Source organism: Macaca nemestrina, chromosome 2, assembly GCF_043159975.1.
Source record: "Macaca nemestrina isolate mMacNem1 chromosome 2, mMacNem.hap1, whole genome shotgun sequence".
Classification (NCBI taxonomy): Eukaryota; Metazoa; Chordata; class Mammalia; order Primates; family Cercopithecidae; genus Macaca; species Macaca nemestrina.
This window is the reverse complement of record NC_092126.1, coordinates 11,203,622-11,221,755: the sequence shown is the minus strand read 5'-3', so window position 1 is coordinate 11,221,755 and position 18,134 is coordinate 11,203,622. Positions and strand designations below refer to the sequence as shown.

General features: G+C 45.1%; 1 protein-coding gene across 2 annotated transcripts in view; it reads left to right on the top strand.

Annotated features, from left to right (window-relative positions):
• LOC105470895 (ST6 beta-galactoside alpha-2,6-sialyltransferase 1) overlaps window positions 1-18,134 on the top strand; it is a 144,630-nt gene that overhangs the window by 16,977 nt on the left and 109,519 nt on the right. For both annotated transcript variants that reach the window (XM_011723178.2, XM_011723179.2), the window contains exon 2: window positions 17,301-17,442. The gene's annotated coding sequence lies outside the window, so the exon portion shown is untranslated. The remainder of the gene's footprint in view (window positions 1-17,300; window positions 17,443-18,134) is intronic.

The window sequence follows — 18,134 nt, the reverse complement described above, 5'->3', positions numbered from 1 at the left end:
GAGCTCTCTGTGCTGCCTGCACAGCCGTGCCCGTGGTTTTTCTATTGTGCTATGATTTGTGGTGCACAGAGACCGGAATCAGCCACCTTTGTGAAACATAAAATGTAAAAATAATTGTATAGGTAAATATTTTATACATAAGTCTATTTTATACATTTACATTTATGTTTAGATTTGTATTTATTATTACTTATATTTACCTATAAAATAAAACATGTTTTAGATGTAAATTTTGTAGGTACATTTTTAAGTAAATGTAAGAGCCTACGTTATGGTCCAGGCTCCACCATTCAGCGGCCGCGTAGCCCCAGGCTACTTAATCAGAACCCTAATTTCCTTACCTATAAAAGGTGGTAATAATTATGCCACTGCCTAGCCTGAGATGAGTTTTTATGTTCAAATTAGATCATAGACGCTAAGGATGAGACAGTTTGAAAGAGGCACACAGAAGGGTTTGTTATTGTGGACACACCCCTTGCTCTTCTGAGAGCATACATCTGTTAAAGCACGCACAGGGGTCTGTGAAAACTTTCACAGGCATGAGCGCAGCCCCTACAGGGTTCAAACAAATAACCTGGTCAACAGGCAAGAAACTGTGCTTCCCTGACTCAGGTAACCGGCTGGAGGCTGCGGTGAAGGCAGCGGAGAGTGAGGGAGGGAGGAGGCAGGGAGTGTGTCTGCTTTCCCCCTGCCTGGGTGAGAGGGAGACCGCTCCTGCCTGCCTTCCTGGGGAATGTCTGGGCCTGAGTTGCGTCGGGATGGCTGTCAACAGCTTGGTGAGGGTGGAGGAGGCTCTTCCAGACGTGCCAAGCTACAGGAATGAATGTTGGAGCTGCCGCGCCAGCAGGCCCTGCCACGTCTGGTAGAGGCCAGTGGTCTGAAAGAGGGACAGGAAGGATAGGTTTGTCAGGGGACTTGGATGGCCAGCTTTATTCTCCAGAAGTACTGAGGGGGACAAGGCAAGGCCCTGGCCTCAAAGAAATTGGGCTTCTGACAACACTCATCAAACTGGGCGGGCAGCCAGACCTCTGCACTGAGCTAGTGTGGCTGGAGGCACCTGACGTTTGTTCTGGGAAGGATCAGGTTGGTTGTAGGGTGTGGGTTTGGGCCTCATATGCTCTTGGGGGTTCAGAAACTAGAGTGTGTGTGTGTGTGTGTGTGTGTGTGTGTGTGTCTGTGTGTGTGTGTGTCTGTGTGTGTGTGTGTCTGTGTGTGTGTCTGTGTGTGTGTGTGTGTGTCTGTGTGTGTGTCTGTGTGTCTGTGTGTCTGTCTGTGTGTGTGTGTCTGTGTGTGTGTGTGTGTGTGTGTCTGTGTGTGTGTCTGTGTGTGTGTGTGTGTGTGTGTGTGGTCATTGGAGAGAGACCCAGGCTATTCCATATTGCTGAAGAGATCCGTTTCTTCCTTATCTCACTGGTCTCTCTGCTTTACCAACGCCTTTGGCTCAGCCTCAGCTCCAGCCAGCCTTAGTTCTGGAGGAGCCCCCTTAAATTCATGGCCCACAAAGGAGAGAGAAGACCTCTGATCCCTTGTGCCATGCTCACTGTGCTATGTGAAGTTTGCTATGTTAGACCATGACATCCTGGATGGTGGGGATGATGACTGGGTTCTCTGCACAGCCCTGGGCCCAGTATCCTGCCCAGCCCTTAGGAGGCCTCATGGAATGAGCTCAGCCTCCCTGAGGCTCCTGTTTGTCCACTGAGGTAAGAACACATCCAGTCAGCAGTGAGATGAGTGGGTGCTCTCTCCGTAAGATCAAGGTGTGAGAGCAGGCAGTGGATTTGCAGTAGCCCATGGTGGGAAGCGTGTGAGGCTGTAGTGGGCCCTCCTGCTCCACCAGAGTCATTTTTCCTACCTGCCATTTCTAGCCTTGGAAATGAAAGCCAAGCAGCCAGGTGAAAGAGGGAAAATTCTCCGGGATGGTTCATGGATCTGAGCCCTGGAGGAGAGTCAAGCTTGGGACCTTGTTCTTCTTGTCTTATCCTTTTGGGAACCAGGGTCATAGGAATTTGTTCCAGGTGGGAGAGGGAAGAAGGCAGGTAGGGAGCTGTGACGCGGCAGCCGGGCTGAGTCATCGGTTACCTAAGAACCTGCCTCAGGGATTGCCTTTGTGGACTGCACAGTGCGGGTGCTGGGAGGAGGCTGGCCTTGGGCCTGAGCTGGAGGTGGTGGCTGACAGCGTGAGGAATGAATCCCCGGAAGATGCTTCCTGCTAGAGGGCTTGTGACGGCGGCTCTTTTTTTTTGCTTTTCACAATGAACATCTTATTCTGGGCTGCAAATTTGAATGAGGGGAAAAATCTGGCCAGGAGGAGATGAACCAAAGGCGTCTCACAGGGAATCCTTCTGTACTTGGAGAGTCCTGCCCTTGTCTCCCCAGCCAGATCCAGTGACTCACAGTAGGAGGGCTTGGAGGCAACTCACTGCCTTCCCTGTTAACTACCATTTGCAAGGTCACCTTCCTCAGAAAGACCTTATCATTTGGAAAAAAACCCCACGCACTTTGTAGCCAGACAGACTTGGGTTTAAATTGCAGTTGTGCCACTTCTCAGCTGTGCAAGCTTGCCAGCTTGGCCTCTCTGGTCCTCGGTTTCCTATGTTAGTCTATATTCATCCTTTCTGCCTTACAGCATTGGTGCGAGTCCTAGATGTAGTGCTTAACCTAGTTTTGGGCACATGATTGGAGACCAATACATCGTGGTTATTTTTAATATCACAGCATATGTGAATGGTTATTCTCAGTTATTGGCCACCTGATGGGCCACTTTGCTAGGGGCTGTGAATATAAAGAGAAATGAGATACAGCCTCTCCCTGGAGGAACTAGGAGGAGAGCCAGGCCTGTAGAAGAGGGCACAAAGGAAAGAAAGCTGCTCAAGTTGTGGAGGGAGCAGGAGGCAGGGGCAGGGAAGGCCAGAAAAGAGAGATGATATCCTCAAAGGCTTTAAAAGAATGAAGAAGAATCTGCTAGGCATTTGGGGTGGGGGTGGCATTAGATTCATCCATAAGGGAGGGCAGAGCTAACAGTGGAGGCTCCCTGGATGGGTGAGCCCTCGGGCTTCCCCTCTCTGCTGGCATTTGAGCCTACTCAGTTTGGGTCCGGATAGAATCTGCAGTCGTTTTCCGGCAGGTGGTTTTACATGGGCAGGAATCCAGCCAGGCCTGACTCGGGGAGATGGTGTTGAGGTGACACTTGTCATCACAGTGATCTCTCCATAGGTATCTGGGCTCCAGGCTTAGGGCTAGGAGCAGGAGTGGGCCTCGTCGGAGGGAGTGGGACAGATTACCAGACAGGAATTGCAAAGGCAGAGCTCACTAAAGTGCAGGCTCCAGGTAGTGTGGATGGAGGGGCTTCACAAAATGGTACAAAACTGTTGTTATCAAATTCAGACAGCAGGTAGGTGGGAGGAGGGGTGACCTGTGACTTCTGTGATTGCTGGGAAGTCCAGAGACCCTTTGTGCATTGCTCAGTGTCAAATAAAAGGAACTGGAGAAGACCACTTTGATAGTTAAGGATGTACATTTGTGGTTTTAGTTATTCACAAATGACTCTAAAACTCTGTGATATGATATGATTGGGTGAATCATTTGAATGAGATAAAAACAGGATTTTATTTGCTGCATGCATGTTGTGTGTCACTTAGGTAGTGATAAAAACAAATGTAGAAGCTTTCATTTACTGAACTCTTACCGTGTCTAGGCATGCTATATGCTTTACAAGTATCTCATTTAGCCCTGGCTAAATCCAGCTCTTTGAACTCCATACCTACTCCACAAATCTGAGTGTGACCGTAGAAAAGCATGGTGTCATCCTGGATCAGAGTTTTGTTCTTGTTGTCCAGGCTGCAGTGCTGTGGCGTGATCTCGGCTTACTGCATGGAGCCTCTGCCTCCTGGGTTTAAGTGATTCTCCTGCCTCAGCTTCCTGAGTCGCTGGGATTACAGGCACCTGCCAACATGCCCTGCTCATTTTTTGTATTTTCAGTGGAGACAGGCTTTCACCGTGTTGGCCAGGCTGGTCTCGAACTCCTGACCTCAGGCGATCTGCTCACCTTGGCCTCCCAAAGTGCTGGGATTACAGGCATGAGCCACCGTGCCTGGCTGTAATTCTTGACCATGACTTTTAAGTGGACATTGGTGTTGTAGGCCATGTCGCTTCATTTTGTTGGTCCGTTGGTTCTCAACCCTGGCTGTCATTAGTGTTACTAGTGGGAATTATAACAAGTATTGCTGCCTGAATTCCTCTTAAACTAATGAAATCAAAGTCTTTGTGAGGTTGACCTGGGCATCAGTATCTCTTTTTTAACCTGTGCTGTTAATTCGGGTGAATGATGGTAGAGAACCACGACCATTCCTCTGTCATCTAGATGACTGTTTCACACCTTTTTATCTCTTTCTAACACCTTCCCCATCTTCCCCATCTTCCCACCTTCTCTTCTTCTAACACCTTCTCCATCCATACTGTCAGTTGATAACCTTGTTTTAAACTTACCTGAAAAAATAATGGCAGTTGGAAGAAAACTTTCATACCTTTTGTCTTAGTCCATTCAGGCTGTGATAACAAAATACCATAAACGGTGGTTTATAAACAACAGAAATGTATTGCTCATAGTTCTGGAGGCTGGGAAGTCCAAGATGAAGGCATTAGCAGATTCGGTGTCTGGTGAGCGCTTGCTTCCTAATTTACGGATGGTGCTTTTTCACTGTGTCCTCACATGCTAACAGGGTTCACTAGTTCTCCAGAGCCCACTCTATTAGTCCATGTTGCATTGCTATAAAGGAAAACCTGAGACTGAGTAATTTGTAAAGAAAAGAGGTTTATTTGGCTCGTGATTCTGCAGGCTGTACAAGCATGGCACCCGCATCTTCTTCTGGTGAGGCTTCAGGAAGCTTTTACTCACGGCAGGAGGTGAAGAGGGAGGGGGTGTGCCTAATTTTTCTGCTCCTGGAGAGAGTTGTCTGCATTTGCACCCTGCACTCCTGCTTCTCTCATTCTCAGTTAAACTCAATATAATCAGTCTTTTGTACCCATCACACCACCAAAACCATACCATTTAGGCTTACCAGTGTCCTCTCTTGCCAAATCCAGTGGTCAGATCTCAGGCCCTCTCTTGACTGATCAGCCGCTTTTGATACAGTTGACCATTCCATCCTCCTTGAAATAGTTTCTTCTCTTGGCTTCTGGAACATCACTGTCTTTGCTTCTCCTCTTCTCTCACTGGGTTCTCTTTCTCAGTTTCTTTTGTTGGCTCATTTTCTTTTCTTTTCCTTTTTTTTTTTTTGAGATAGAGTCTCACTCTGTCACCCAGTCTGGGGTGCAGTGGCGCGATCTCAGTTCACTGTAACCTCTGCCTCCTGGGTTCAAGCAGTTATCTGTTGGCTCAATTTTGCTTGGTCACTGTGGAGTGCCCCCGGGAGTGGCCCTTGGACTTGGCCTCTTCTCTGTCTCCTCATGCCCTGGCAATCTCATATCATCCATTTACTGACAACCCTCAATTTATATTTCCAACCCACACCTTTCCCCTGAATTCCATGCTCAGATATTCAACCATCTACTTGATAAGTTTCCTTAGGCGTCTAATATGCATCTCAAATATGACAAGCCCAAAATCGAACTGCTGCTTTTCTCCCTAAAAGAGCCATCTTCATTTCAGTGGACAGCAGTTTCATCTTTCCGTCTTCTAGGGCTTAAACTCTGGAGTCATTCTAAATTCTCTTTCTCTCATGTTGCACCCACTCTGTTAGCAAACCATGTCAGCTGTGCTTTCACAATAAATTAAGAAACCAACTACTTACTCAATTCATCAAATTCCTCTTGGTTCAGGACAGAGACCTGTTTCTTCTCTTAGAATCGTTTCATAACTGAGCTTCCTGCCTAGAATCTTGTGGTATGTTCTCAAAACAGTAACCAGAGTGATCATTTTAAAAGCTGTAGTAATATGTCGTTCTTCTGCTCAAGAAACCAACAAAGGCTTCCTCTTTTACTCAGAGCCAGTTCTTAGAAAGGCCTACAGGGTTCTGTGTGACCCAACCTTCAGACCCTGCAGACTTCATCTCCTGCTCTTTTCCACCCCTTCATTCTGCTTCACCTCACTGAGCCTACTCCTCAGACATAAAGCACACTTTGGTCTCAGAGCCTTTCCACTGCTTCCTCCAGGCAGGACACCTTCCTTCATGTATCCCATTGTTTCCATCTCTTCTTCAGGTTTCTATTTAAATGTCACCTTGTCAAACAGGCCATTTGACAGCCTTATATAAGATTATAATCTCATGCCTGTCTCCTCCCACTGTCATACTTGACTGTCTCCCTTTTATCCCGCCTCGCCTCGTTGCTCTTCAATAGCGTAGGTGGCCATCTGAGTTATTACCGTGTGTCTGTTCTCACTAGGAACTTGTTTCCGTGAGGGCAAGGATGTTGTCTCTTTTGCTCACAGCTATTTCTTTAGGACCCAGAGCAATGCCTCAGGAATCAGAGGCATCATCCACATTTGTTGGCTGAATTTAACAAAATCCTCACAATGACACTTCAAAATTAGTTGGAATAACCCAAAATTTGTACTTGAGGAAACTGAGACACAGAGAGGTTTTTTAAAATTTTATTTTATTTTATTTTATTTTAAGTTCCAGGATACATGTGCAGGATGTGTGGGTTTGTTACATAGGTAAACATGTGCCATGGTGGTTTGCTGCCCCTATCAACCCATCACCTAGGTATTAAGCCCCACATGCATTAGCTCTTTATCCTGATGCTGTCCCTCCCCCAGGCCCCCTGACAGGCCCCAGTGTGTGTTGTTCCCCTCCCTGTGTCCATGTGTTCTTATTCTTCATCTCCCACTTATAAATGAGAACAGATGGTGTTTGATTTTCTCTTCCTGTGTTAGTTTGCTGAGGATGATGGCTTCCAGCTCCATCCATGTCCCTGCAAAGGACATGATCTCTTTTCTTTTTATGGCTACATAGTATTCCATGGTGTATATGTATCCCATTCTCTTTATCCAGTCTATCATGGATGGACATTAGGGTTGATTCCCTATCTTTGCTACTGCGAATAGTGCTGCGATGAACTTATGCGTGCATATATCTTTATAATAGAAGGATTTATATTCCTTTGAGTATATACTCAGTAATGGGATTGCTGAGTTACATGGTATTTCTGGTTCTAGATCTTTGAGGAATCACCACACTGTCTTCCACAATGGTTGAACTAATTTACATTCCCACCAACAATGTAAAAGCGATCCTATTTCTTCATAGGCTTATCAACATCTGTTGTTTTGTGACTTTACTAATTGCCATTCTGACTGGCATGAGATGGTATCTTCTTGTGGTTTTGATTTGCATTTTTCTAATGATCCGTGATGTTGAGCATTTTTTCATATGTTTGTTGGCCACATAAATGTCTTATTTTGAGAAATGTCTGTTTGTGTCCTTTGCCCACTTTTTAATGGGGTTTTTTCTTGAAAATTTGTTTAAGTTCCTTGTAGATTCTGGATATTAGACCTTTGTCAAATGGATAGATTGCAAAAATTTTCTCCCATTCTATAGGTTGTCTGTTCACTCTGATGATAGTTTCTTTTACTGTGCAGAAGCTCTTCAGTTTAATCAGATCCCATTTGTCAATTTCTGCTTTTGTTGTAATTGCTTTTGATGATTTTGTTGTGAAATCTTTGCCTCTGCTGATGTCCTGAATGGTATTGCCTAGATTTTCTTCTAGGGTTTTTATAGTTTTGGGTTTTACATTTAAGTCTTTAATCCGTCTTGAGTTAATTTTTGTATAAGGTATAAGGAAGGGGTCCATTTTCAATTTTCTGTGTATGGATAGCCGATTTTCCCAGCACCATTTATTAAATAGGGAATCCTTTCCCCATTGCTTGTTTGTGTCAGGTTTGGCAAAGATCAGATGCTTGTAGATGTGTGGTCTTATTTCTGAGACCTCTATGCTGTCCCATTGGTCTGTGTGTCTGTTTCTGTACTAGTACCATGCTGTTTTGGTTACTGTAGCCTTGTAGTATTGTTTGAAGTCAGGTGGTGGGATGCCTCTAGCTTTGTTCTTTTGGCTTAGGATTGTCTTGGCTATATGGGCTCTTTTTTGGTTCCATATGAATTTTAAAGTAGTGTTTTTTTCTAATTCTGTGAAGAATATCAATGGTAGTTTAATGGGAATAGCATTTAATCTATGAGTTATTTTGGGTGGTATGGCCATTTTCATGATATTCATTCTTCCTGTCCACAAGCACAGAATGTTTTTTCATTTGTTTGTGTCCTCTCTCTCTCTCTCTCTTTTTTTGTTAGACGTAGTCTCACTCTTGTTACCCAGGCTGGAGTGCAGTGGCATGATCTTGTCTCACTGCAACCTCCACCTCCCGGGTTCAAGCGATTCTCTTGCCTCGGCCCCCTGAGTAGCTGGGACTACAGGTGCGCGCCACCACGCCCAGCTAATTTTTGTATTTTTAGTAGAGGCGGGATTTCACCAGGTTGGCCAGGATGGTCTCGATCTCTTGACCTTGTGATTCACCCACCTCAGCCTCCCAAAGTGCTGGGATTACAGGCATGAGCCACCGTGCCCAACCTGTGTCCTCTCTTATTTCCTTGAGCAGTGGTTTGTAGTTCTCTTTGAAGAGGTCCTTCACTTTCCTTGTTAGGACTATTCCAAGGTATTTTATTCTCTTTGTAGCAATGGTGAATGGGAGTTCATTCATGATTTGGCTCTCTGCTTATGTTTTGCTGGTGTGTAGGAATGCTTGTGATTTTTGAGGCACAGAGAGGTTAAGCAAGTTTTTCAGAGTAACACAGCTTGCTAGCATAGAACTAGGACTCAAATCTGCCAAGTGACTGTGTCCTTAGATCGTCTGTCTGTGGAGCCTGGCCTTCCCCCTGCACCCACATCTCAACTACCTCATTTTTTTTCATATCTTGTTGCAAGCAGCCGGCCCCACAGAGTGAGAAAAATCCCTGTGAAAAATGTCCCAAGTGTGACTGGAGGTGTAGGAAATGCATACACAAACAAGCCCTTATCTGCAACTTTCAAGTCCAAAAATTTGTGAAAGTGAAGCTTTATTCTTAACCCATTTGGTGGCGAAACCTGATTTGGACTGATGTGAGACTCCTTATAAATCTATGCCTGTAAAATGTGTGTGTGTGTGTATTTTTTTTCTTCCTGGTAATTAATATTTCCTTTAAGGCTCTTTCCAGGAACATGCTCAGTTTTAAGACCTGATTAAGATCAGGCACAGCAGGCCAGGCTAAGAAGGGCATATGTGAAACGCCGTTCTATACCAGAGGGAATGAGGGAAAGTCTACACGCTCACCAGTGAGGCCTCTCGCTGCTCCCAGCACTTTTTCTGCTTCTGTCACACGGTGCTGGATACTAGAGTCAGATTCTGCTTTCCCTAGTCATGAGGCTAGAGGAGTCTTTCTGCATAAACTTAACAGCCCAAGAGAAGAAGCCTGTAGATATTGATATTTAGGGTGTTCCAAACAAAATGTACAGCTGACTCACAATCACCTTCCCATAAGATCCACCAGCTCAGAGGTACTGATCATGCACACAGAACATCTGGTCAGTTTTTAGCGTCTCACTTTTCAATTTAAAAAGACAGCTAATGATAACCAGATATTTGAGAAAAGTTTGAAACATGAAAGGCAGAAATTAGAAGAGACAAACAACAACACTAGAAACTCACAAGAAATAGAGAAAATATAGGGAGCAGAAGAAAACGTCACAAAACCTGTAATTACTAGCCTAAGAGAGATAAGAGAATATGTTGCATGAATAAAATAAAAGCAATGTGCAACAAAGAGGAGTATTCAGAGACTAAGAAAGAACTTCTGCAAATTAAAAGTGTGATAGAAGAATAAATCAGTAGAGGGTTTGGAATATAGAATTGAAGAAAGCTTACGGAACCTTGCAGAAAGTCAAAGAAAGAAAGAAAATGTGCTGGGTGCGGTGGCTCATGCCTGTATTCCCAGAGTTTTGGGAGGCCAAGGTGAGTGGATCATTTGGACCCAGGAGTTTGAGACCAGCCTGGCCACATGGCGAAACCCCACCTCTACTAAAAAATACAAAAATTAGTCAGACATGGTGGTGCATGCCTATAGTTCCAGCAACTTGTGAGGCTGAGGTGGGAGGATCACTTGAGCCAAGGAGGTTGAGGCTGCAGTGAGCTGATGTTGTACCACTGCACTCCAGCATGAGCAACAGAGTGGGACCCTGTCCCTCCCAACTAAAAGAAAAGAAGAGAAAAATAAAAAAGGATTATTCTAAGAAGCCCAACATCAGAATAGTAAGACTTGCAGAAAAAGAGAATAGAGACAATGAAAGGGAAAATTTATTAAAGAAATAATATAAGAAAAACTTTGAGAACTGAAGGACATTGAAAAGTCTGCTTGAGTACCCGGGGCTATGACTTGAGAAAAAGACACACGCCGGAAGAAAAGCTTCTCGGCAGGAGAGAATTCCCCCCAAAACAAATGGATTATATATAAGAATAGAAATATGATTGACATCATCTATCTCTACAGAAGCTAGGAGACAATGAAGCCATTCCTTAAACTCTGAGAGGATAGTATTTCCAACTGAGAAATTATATCCTGACAAATTATTAATCAAATATGAGGGTGGAATAATGGCATTTTCAGGTATGGGAAGTCTCAATGATTTTTATCTCCCAGACAGCCTTTTTTGAGGAATCTACGATGCACCTGTTTCTCCAAAGCTAGAGAGTAAACTAAGAATAAATGGGATCTTCCTTTAAGCACAGAGAGCAACCACTTCAGGTTGAAGGAGGAGAATGGAAGGTTCCAGAAGGCAGATTTTTAAGAATTAAGAAAAAGATGAGTACATAGCGGTATATTTGGTGTACTGTGATGAGTTTTATAATTTTGTTGGAATGTTGAGGGCTGAATTTGTGACAAGTACATAGAAAGTTAAGCAAACAAACAACTGAGGCAATAATGGACTCTACAAATGGCAACTAAGAAATGTACATGAAAGGAATTAATCATAACACCACACATGGCTCAGCTATGAACAATAATTTATCTGGTTGTAATAATGTAACTTAATAATTACTTGACAAAATAATGTAACTTAATAATGTAACTTATTAGTGTTGACTTAAAAATGCTATAACTATTGGGAGAATGTGGGACAGGAGAGGTGGTATATGGAATGGTGGTAAGGAGCTAAATCCTTATTTTCTATAATAGGAAGTCTATGAATAATATCTAATATTGAAAAACTATAAGCATGCTATTTAGATACACTGAGATGACTCTGGAAATAGATACAGGAGTTGAAAGACAGAATTAGGGATGTGGAGGGTGGGGCACGGCCTGCTGTTTCTCCTTACAAGCCTTGCAGTACCACTGGACCTTAAAAATCACGGGTGTGTGTTGCTTTGATTTGAAAAAGGGCTCACTGTGCTGGGCGCTGTGGCTTATGCCTGTAATCCTAGTATTTGGGAGGCCGAGGCTGGTGGATCACTTGAGGTCAGGAGTTCGAGACCAGCCTGGCCAACATGGTGAAACCCTGTCACTACCAAAAATATCAAAAATTAGCCAGGTGTGGTGGCAGGTGCCTGTAATCCCAGCTGCTCGGGAGGCTGAGGCAGGAGAATCATTTGAACGTGGGAGGCGGACGTTGTGGTGAGCTGAGATTGTGCCAATGCACTCCAGCTGGGGCAACAGAGTGAGACTCTGTCTCAAAAAAAATAAAAAAAAAATAAAAATAAAAATAATAAATAAATAAAGATATAAATAAATAAAGGCTCAGTGTCTCCCCCTGTATCCAGATTGGCACCTAAAATAGGCATGCAATCAAAGCTGAATAATTGTTTGCTCTAGAGAACATATTAACAACACCATCAAATAAATGTGCAGAGGCACCCTCCTTTGGAAATTTTGCATATGGCACTGGCAGAAGAACTTCCCTTTTCTGGTTCTCTAAATGCAGACACCATTTCTCTTTTTGTCAGAGCTCACCCATGTCCTCACTGTGCAACTCATACTTAGTTTCAGCTCTTTGCTGAAATCTCTTGGCCTAGCACTAGAGGGAGGATAAAGAAAAGCCCCTGGAAGGCAGCTGTGGGAGGCAGCTTTGTGTGTGGAACTCTGGCTTAGTCACTTACCTGCTTTGTGCCTGGGCTGGTCACTAAAGCTGTCGTCACCTCATCTGAAAATGGAGAAAATATTCCTTGCGTCATAGGATTGTGTGAGGAACAAATGAATAACTTAGTACATAAAGCGCCTGGCATAATGGATCTTATCTTGGCATATAGTAGTTGCTAAAAAAAAAATCGAAATTAAAAATAAATGAACATTTGTGGTGAATATTATTAGGTCTAGAACAGGAACCCCGTCATGTTGGATCTAGGCTCCCCACATGAACCATCAAGAAGGGATGTGAGCCCTGGGAGAGGAAGAGGGGGACAGAAATAATCCGGGAGGTCTCCTTATCTTAGCAGACGTTCTTATTGTGTTTTGGGTGCAGTGTCTTCTGATTTGATTGCTGTGTTCAGCAGATTTGTAGAGACCCAGATTCTGGAACGTTTTATGCACAAGGATCCATAAAAGCTCTTAGCTTATTTAGCTTCCATATTCAAACATCATCAGGACCATTGCTCACATCTCAGACAATGAGGAAGAATGGCTCCAGGGTTAAAAGGGTTATCTCACCCTAAGGCTCCAGTGTGCTGAGTGGGGATTGCTTCTTGAAGCCAGGGGCTTGGGGCCACAGCCTTACTCCTGTGACACGTGAACCTGTTTTCTGACTCAACATAGAGCCCTTGAGCAATGGTTCTGCTTTGAGGGGCTGGGCCATGAAACTCTTTGCTCAATTTATGAACTTCTTTGGGTTCCTTGGTACCTGGTGGGCTCTCCAAATCCTGGTTCTGGGTCTGTGGTCGGTGCCTCGCACATTGTACACCTACTTGAAGGAAACGCTTGCTGGAGGCAAGAAGGAGTCACTGCGCCCAAGGCAGCCTCTCATTTAGCCACCCTCTTCCTTAGAATCATCTTCTGTGTCATCTAGGTGCTTCTGGGTCTAAGGGTGGAGGAGAAAGGGGATTGGCTGAGCTGCTGCCAGGGGCTCTAGGGTTGGAGGACAGTACAGTGCCCCAAGAGATAAAGCAGAGAACAGGCCCTGAGCACAAGGAAGGAGTTGAGCACAATCTTGGCTGACTGGGCCTCAAGAGGAAAGTAGAGAAACCAAATCTGGATGTCAGGCCCAGTGACCCTTGTGGGATAGGAGGAAGCTCAGAGAGCAGAACTTGTGGTAACAGATTACAGGGGGTTGTGAATTAAGTGGAAACTGTGTTAAAGCGGCCAGGAAGCATGTGAGTAGGTAGGAGGCGTGCAGAGCCCATGATCAGCTGAATCTGCCGTGCCCAGTATGGCAATAGGAGGAAGTTATATAATCTACTTAATAGAAAAAAAAAAACAACTTTAGAATTTAAAATAGAAGAGTCATCCAACTACACTTTAGCAGTCTAGCATGGCCCTATCAGTAGATTTTTGTTTTCTTTTTTTTTTTTGAGATGGAGTGTCACTCTGTTGCCCAGGCTGGAGTGCAGTGACACTATCTCAGCTCACTGCAACCTCCGCCTCCTGGGCTCAAGTGATTCTCCTGCCTCAACCTTCCGAGTAGCTGGGATTACAGGCGTCCACCATCACGCCTGGCTAATTTTTGTATTTTTAGTAGAGGTGGGGTTTCACCATGTTGGCCAGGCTGTTCTTGATCTCCTGACCTCAGGTGATCCACCCGTCTTAGTCTCGGCCTCCCTAAGTGCTGGATTACAGGCATGAGCCACTGCGTCTGGCCCCATCCAGTAGATTTTGATTATCTATCTAAATTCAGCTACAAATTTGAGAAAAAATTTTTTTTGTTTTAAAAAGACTTTGAGTGCTTACAATGGATGGCCCAAGCCCTGCCCAAGACATGCACTGGGCCATAGGGGAGCCCCCAGTCTCACTTAGAGCGCCTTTAGGCTTCAGGAGCCAGAGCTAGCTGGGACCCCAGAGCCCATTTAAACCAAGCTCTTGCACAAGATGAAGAAATCCAGGCCCATGTTAACTGTTTTCCTGCCCGGGCCTCACAGGCTGGGTTACTTGCAGCACCTGCCCTCAGTACCAGGCCTCTAGTTTGCATAGATTTGCTGTGTTGAGCAGAGCTGGAAATAAGTCCTGCTCTTTCCGTTCTGATTTCCCAGCCCAAGATTGCTACAGCCTCAGGGCCTTGGAGAGACTGTTGTACGTGGAACAATTTGGTTGCAAGAAGCAGAGACACCCTCCCAAATTGAAGGGGTAAGGGAGTGCGTGCAGGAGTAAGAAGTATGTACAGACGAGCCTCACGGCCACTGGACTCACTACATACCTGCTGTCCTGGGCCTGCTTGGTGTCCTGTGACCTCTCCCTGGGCCTCTGCCCTGCTCTCTCTGTAGGCCAGCTTCCTCTCCTTCCATAGAGCCCCCTGTAGCTCCATCGCTTGATCTTTTTTTTTCCCCCCCCCCGAGATAGAGTCTCACTCTGTCGCCCAGGCTGGAGTGCAGTGACTTGATCTCGGCTCACTGCAACTTCCACCTCCTGGATTTAAGCAGTTTTGCCTCGGCCTCCTAGAAACTGGGATTACAGGTGTACGCCACCATGCCTGTTTTTTGTATTTTTAGTAGAGACAGGGTTTCACCACGTTGGCCAAGCTAGTCTTGAACTCCTGACTTCAGATGATCCTCCCGCCTTGGCCTTCCAAAGTGCTGGGATTACAGGCATGAGCCACTGCGCCCGGTCCCATCACTTGATCTTGTGCATGGCATTTGCCTGTCACGATTCTACCAATACCTTTCCCTTAACTCCAGGGTCTACCACCAGCTGACTAGAGTTTTTTTTCATAGTTGCAATTTTGAAAGAGTGTCAGATTGGCCCAGCTTCCTCATGTATGGATGAATTGTCTTTAAGTCAGAGTTCTACTCTTTGTCCATCAGGGGAAGTCCAGGTGAATGAGTAGGTGGGGTAGGGGCAGGGTAGGCAGGTAGAATGACTTGCCTAAATATTGGAGATCTGCAAATCATTTTCCAAAGGACTTAAGAAGCATGAAAGGAATCCCCCATTCCCTCATGAATTGCAAATTGCTATGACTGGAGTGTAGGGTGCATGCGAGTGGCAGGGCACAGGGCGGGTCAGCTGGAAAGGGGCATGAGACAGGTCCCCAAGGCTTTTGCCTGGGTCACAGGGCTGAGAAACCTAGTTATCTGTGTAGGTGAATTATCCATCTCTCACTGAAGGTGTGGCCTGGAGTGAAAGGAAGGCTACAAGAGGCTGGCTAGGGAGAGATGGAGAGTGGGGTCTTCCTTCCTGTTAAGGAGGCAGAGCAGTCAGCCCAGTAGTGCCCACCCCACTCCCGCCCCAGGAACACTTTGCTTTTGTTCCCCCAGGAAGGCTCCTTGTGGGTGGCTCCTAGCTGACCACTAGCTCAGCTGTTTGCCTGTTAAGACCTCTTCCCTGACTGCTCTTCTTTCCCCACAGTGACCTTGGCTCGTGGTGTTTTGTTAGCATTAATTATAAAGGCAGCAAAGTGCTCAAGGCCTCAAGCAACTTTTTCTTTTTCCATCTCACTGGATGCCTTTGTTGTTTGCCCTGAATCTTTGTGAGGTCTTGACGTTACCACCCGTCGCATGGCTCACTTCCGCTGCAGTTCTGTCTGTCAGCATCTGCTGCCGCATGGGATGACTCTTGTTTCTCTCTGTATCGAAGGGTTTCTTTGCCCTGGACACTGTCCTTGTGTATCTATCACTCCCCTGTCCCTCCATGGGTTTCTCTTTCTCTCCTTACGAATTATCATTCATGTACCCCTCTTTCCTAAGCTTGATTAGCGGAGTTCATTTAGCATAGTGGGTCTTATTATAGGCTGGGGGTGAGCTGAGTGTGAGCATGAAAAATGAAAAGTCAGACTTTGAGAACTCCACCTTCATTTCCACTAGAAATGGTTACACCGGGTGAATGAGGATGTGTGGGTGAGGGAGGGGCTTGGGGGAGAGAGGAGTGTTAGGGGAATGGGCACATTTCTTCATTGCTGGGAGCAGTTTCTATGGTACCAGTAGTCCTGAAAGTAGCATGCCAAGACTGTTCAGAAGCCTGAAAACTTTGGAAAGTCTTTGACCCAGCACAATTTTATTCCTAAGACTGTCTGAGGAAAATAATCGTGGGGATCCCTGGAAGATTTTGTTTTAAACACTATTTGCCATTAGCCAAAAACAAAACAAAACAAAAGGTTGGAGGTGACTTAAATGTCCAGCCTTTGAGGGTTGGGTCCAATTTATGGTGTAGCTATGTGGGGTACTATACATGGCTCACTGGAGACCCATGGTACCTATATATCATGTAGCCGTTAGAATGATGCTGCTGAAGATTACTTAATGACACAGTACTTACTAAACCATGCCCAGCTTTATTACATCTTTATAAATAATCTGAAAAATAGAAACAAGAAACAGGCAGAGTATGTTATCTATAGTTATCTTGGATGAAGAAAGAATAGGTACATTTTGTCCTTTTAATTATATTTTCTAGAATTTATAGATTGAACATACATTTTTTTGACACAAGGAAAAACAATTACTTTAAAAACAAATGCTCTCTATTCAGACAACTATAATAATACATGGGTTGAAAATTTAGAATCAGTTAAAAATGCTTCCAAAATGAATTAGAAATTAAATTCACTTTTTTTTTTTTTTGAGATGGAGTTTTGCTCTTGTTGCCCAGGCTGGAATGCAATGGCGCGATCTTGGCTCACTGCAACCTCCGCCTCCCGGGTTCAAGCGATGCTCCTGCCTCAGCCTCCCAAGTAGCTGGGATTACAGGCATGAATTCACATTTGTAACAGCATAAACAACATACTATAGGTCAAAGGAGACTGTGAACAAGTTTGATGTAGTTGTTGATTGAAATCCATTGTCTGCAGGCCTTCTCTAAACACAAGTCTTGGGCCCTATCTGTAGCTTTCTAGCCCTTGCTTTCTCTTACCATGAGTAGTGTGTAGCGCAACGATTCCATGACTGTAGTTGAGTTTGCTTTGCCTAATCTGCAACTCACTCTCAAATTGTACAGCCCCAGAGGGATGAGTCTGGGTGAACATGTAGCTGGTTTAGGTCCTGGAAAGGAGGCTGGTTGCCCCAGGTGAGGGCGGTGGTTCTGAAAGGAGCACCAGCGACCAGAGCTGGCAGTGGGAGGAGCAAAGACTCTTTCCTCCTGGATGTATTAACCTACGTGCTTCTGGTAAACTTCGCTTTGTTGTTGTTTTTTTCCCCCCTGCAGGCAAGGGGAGAGCCAATTGCACAGAGCCTTGCAGCCAGCAGTCCAGGGAGAAGTGGTGAATGTCATGGAGCCCAGCTGAAATGGACTGGCCCCCTTGAGCCTGTCCCAAGCCCTGGTGCCAGGTGTCCATCCCAGTGCTGAGGTAAGACCCCTTGAATCCCAGCCTGAGGAAGAGAGGACACAATGCCTTTTTGCAGGGGCAGGAGGCAGAGGGCCTTCTCAGGAAATAAGGAGCAGTTAGTTTCTGGTTCAGTTAAACCATCTGCTTCAGCCTCCGCCCATTGGGAGGCAAGGTCATTTGATGGCCAAAGGCTTCTGGTTTGTCAGAGCAGGTCTTTTGGAATCTTGATGGGAGTTGTATTTTCTCAGTTGCTGGTGAAATTCGAATTCCCAAGGGAATAAATGTATCCTCCAGGTAAGACTGCACCAGATTCAGGTGAATGCTTAACTTAAATATACCTCCTCTGCTCTGCAGGGGAGCTCTTGGGAAACACACACACACACACACACACACACACACGCGCGCGCACGCGGTTGTGCTGCACTCTCTCTCTCTTTCAACCCAAGGGTGACGGAGTCACAAATTATGCAGAGAGGTTATTCCAAAACATTCTGGGAAAGCTCACTAAAAATTGATTTTAATGACCTAGATATGTTCTGATGATAAAGAACTATATGCTCATAGGATGATTGGAAAAATACTGTTGTGGAAGAAAATACAATATATCTGAAATCCTGCCCCTGTTAACAATCCTCCGGGTGGTTTTCTATTAAGGTTACTCTTTAAGCTTCCATAGGATGTTGATTTTTCCTGTGTGGAGGTGGAAAGGTGAG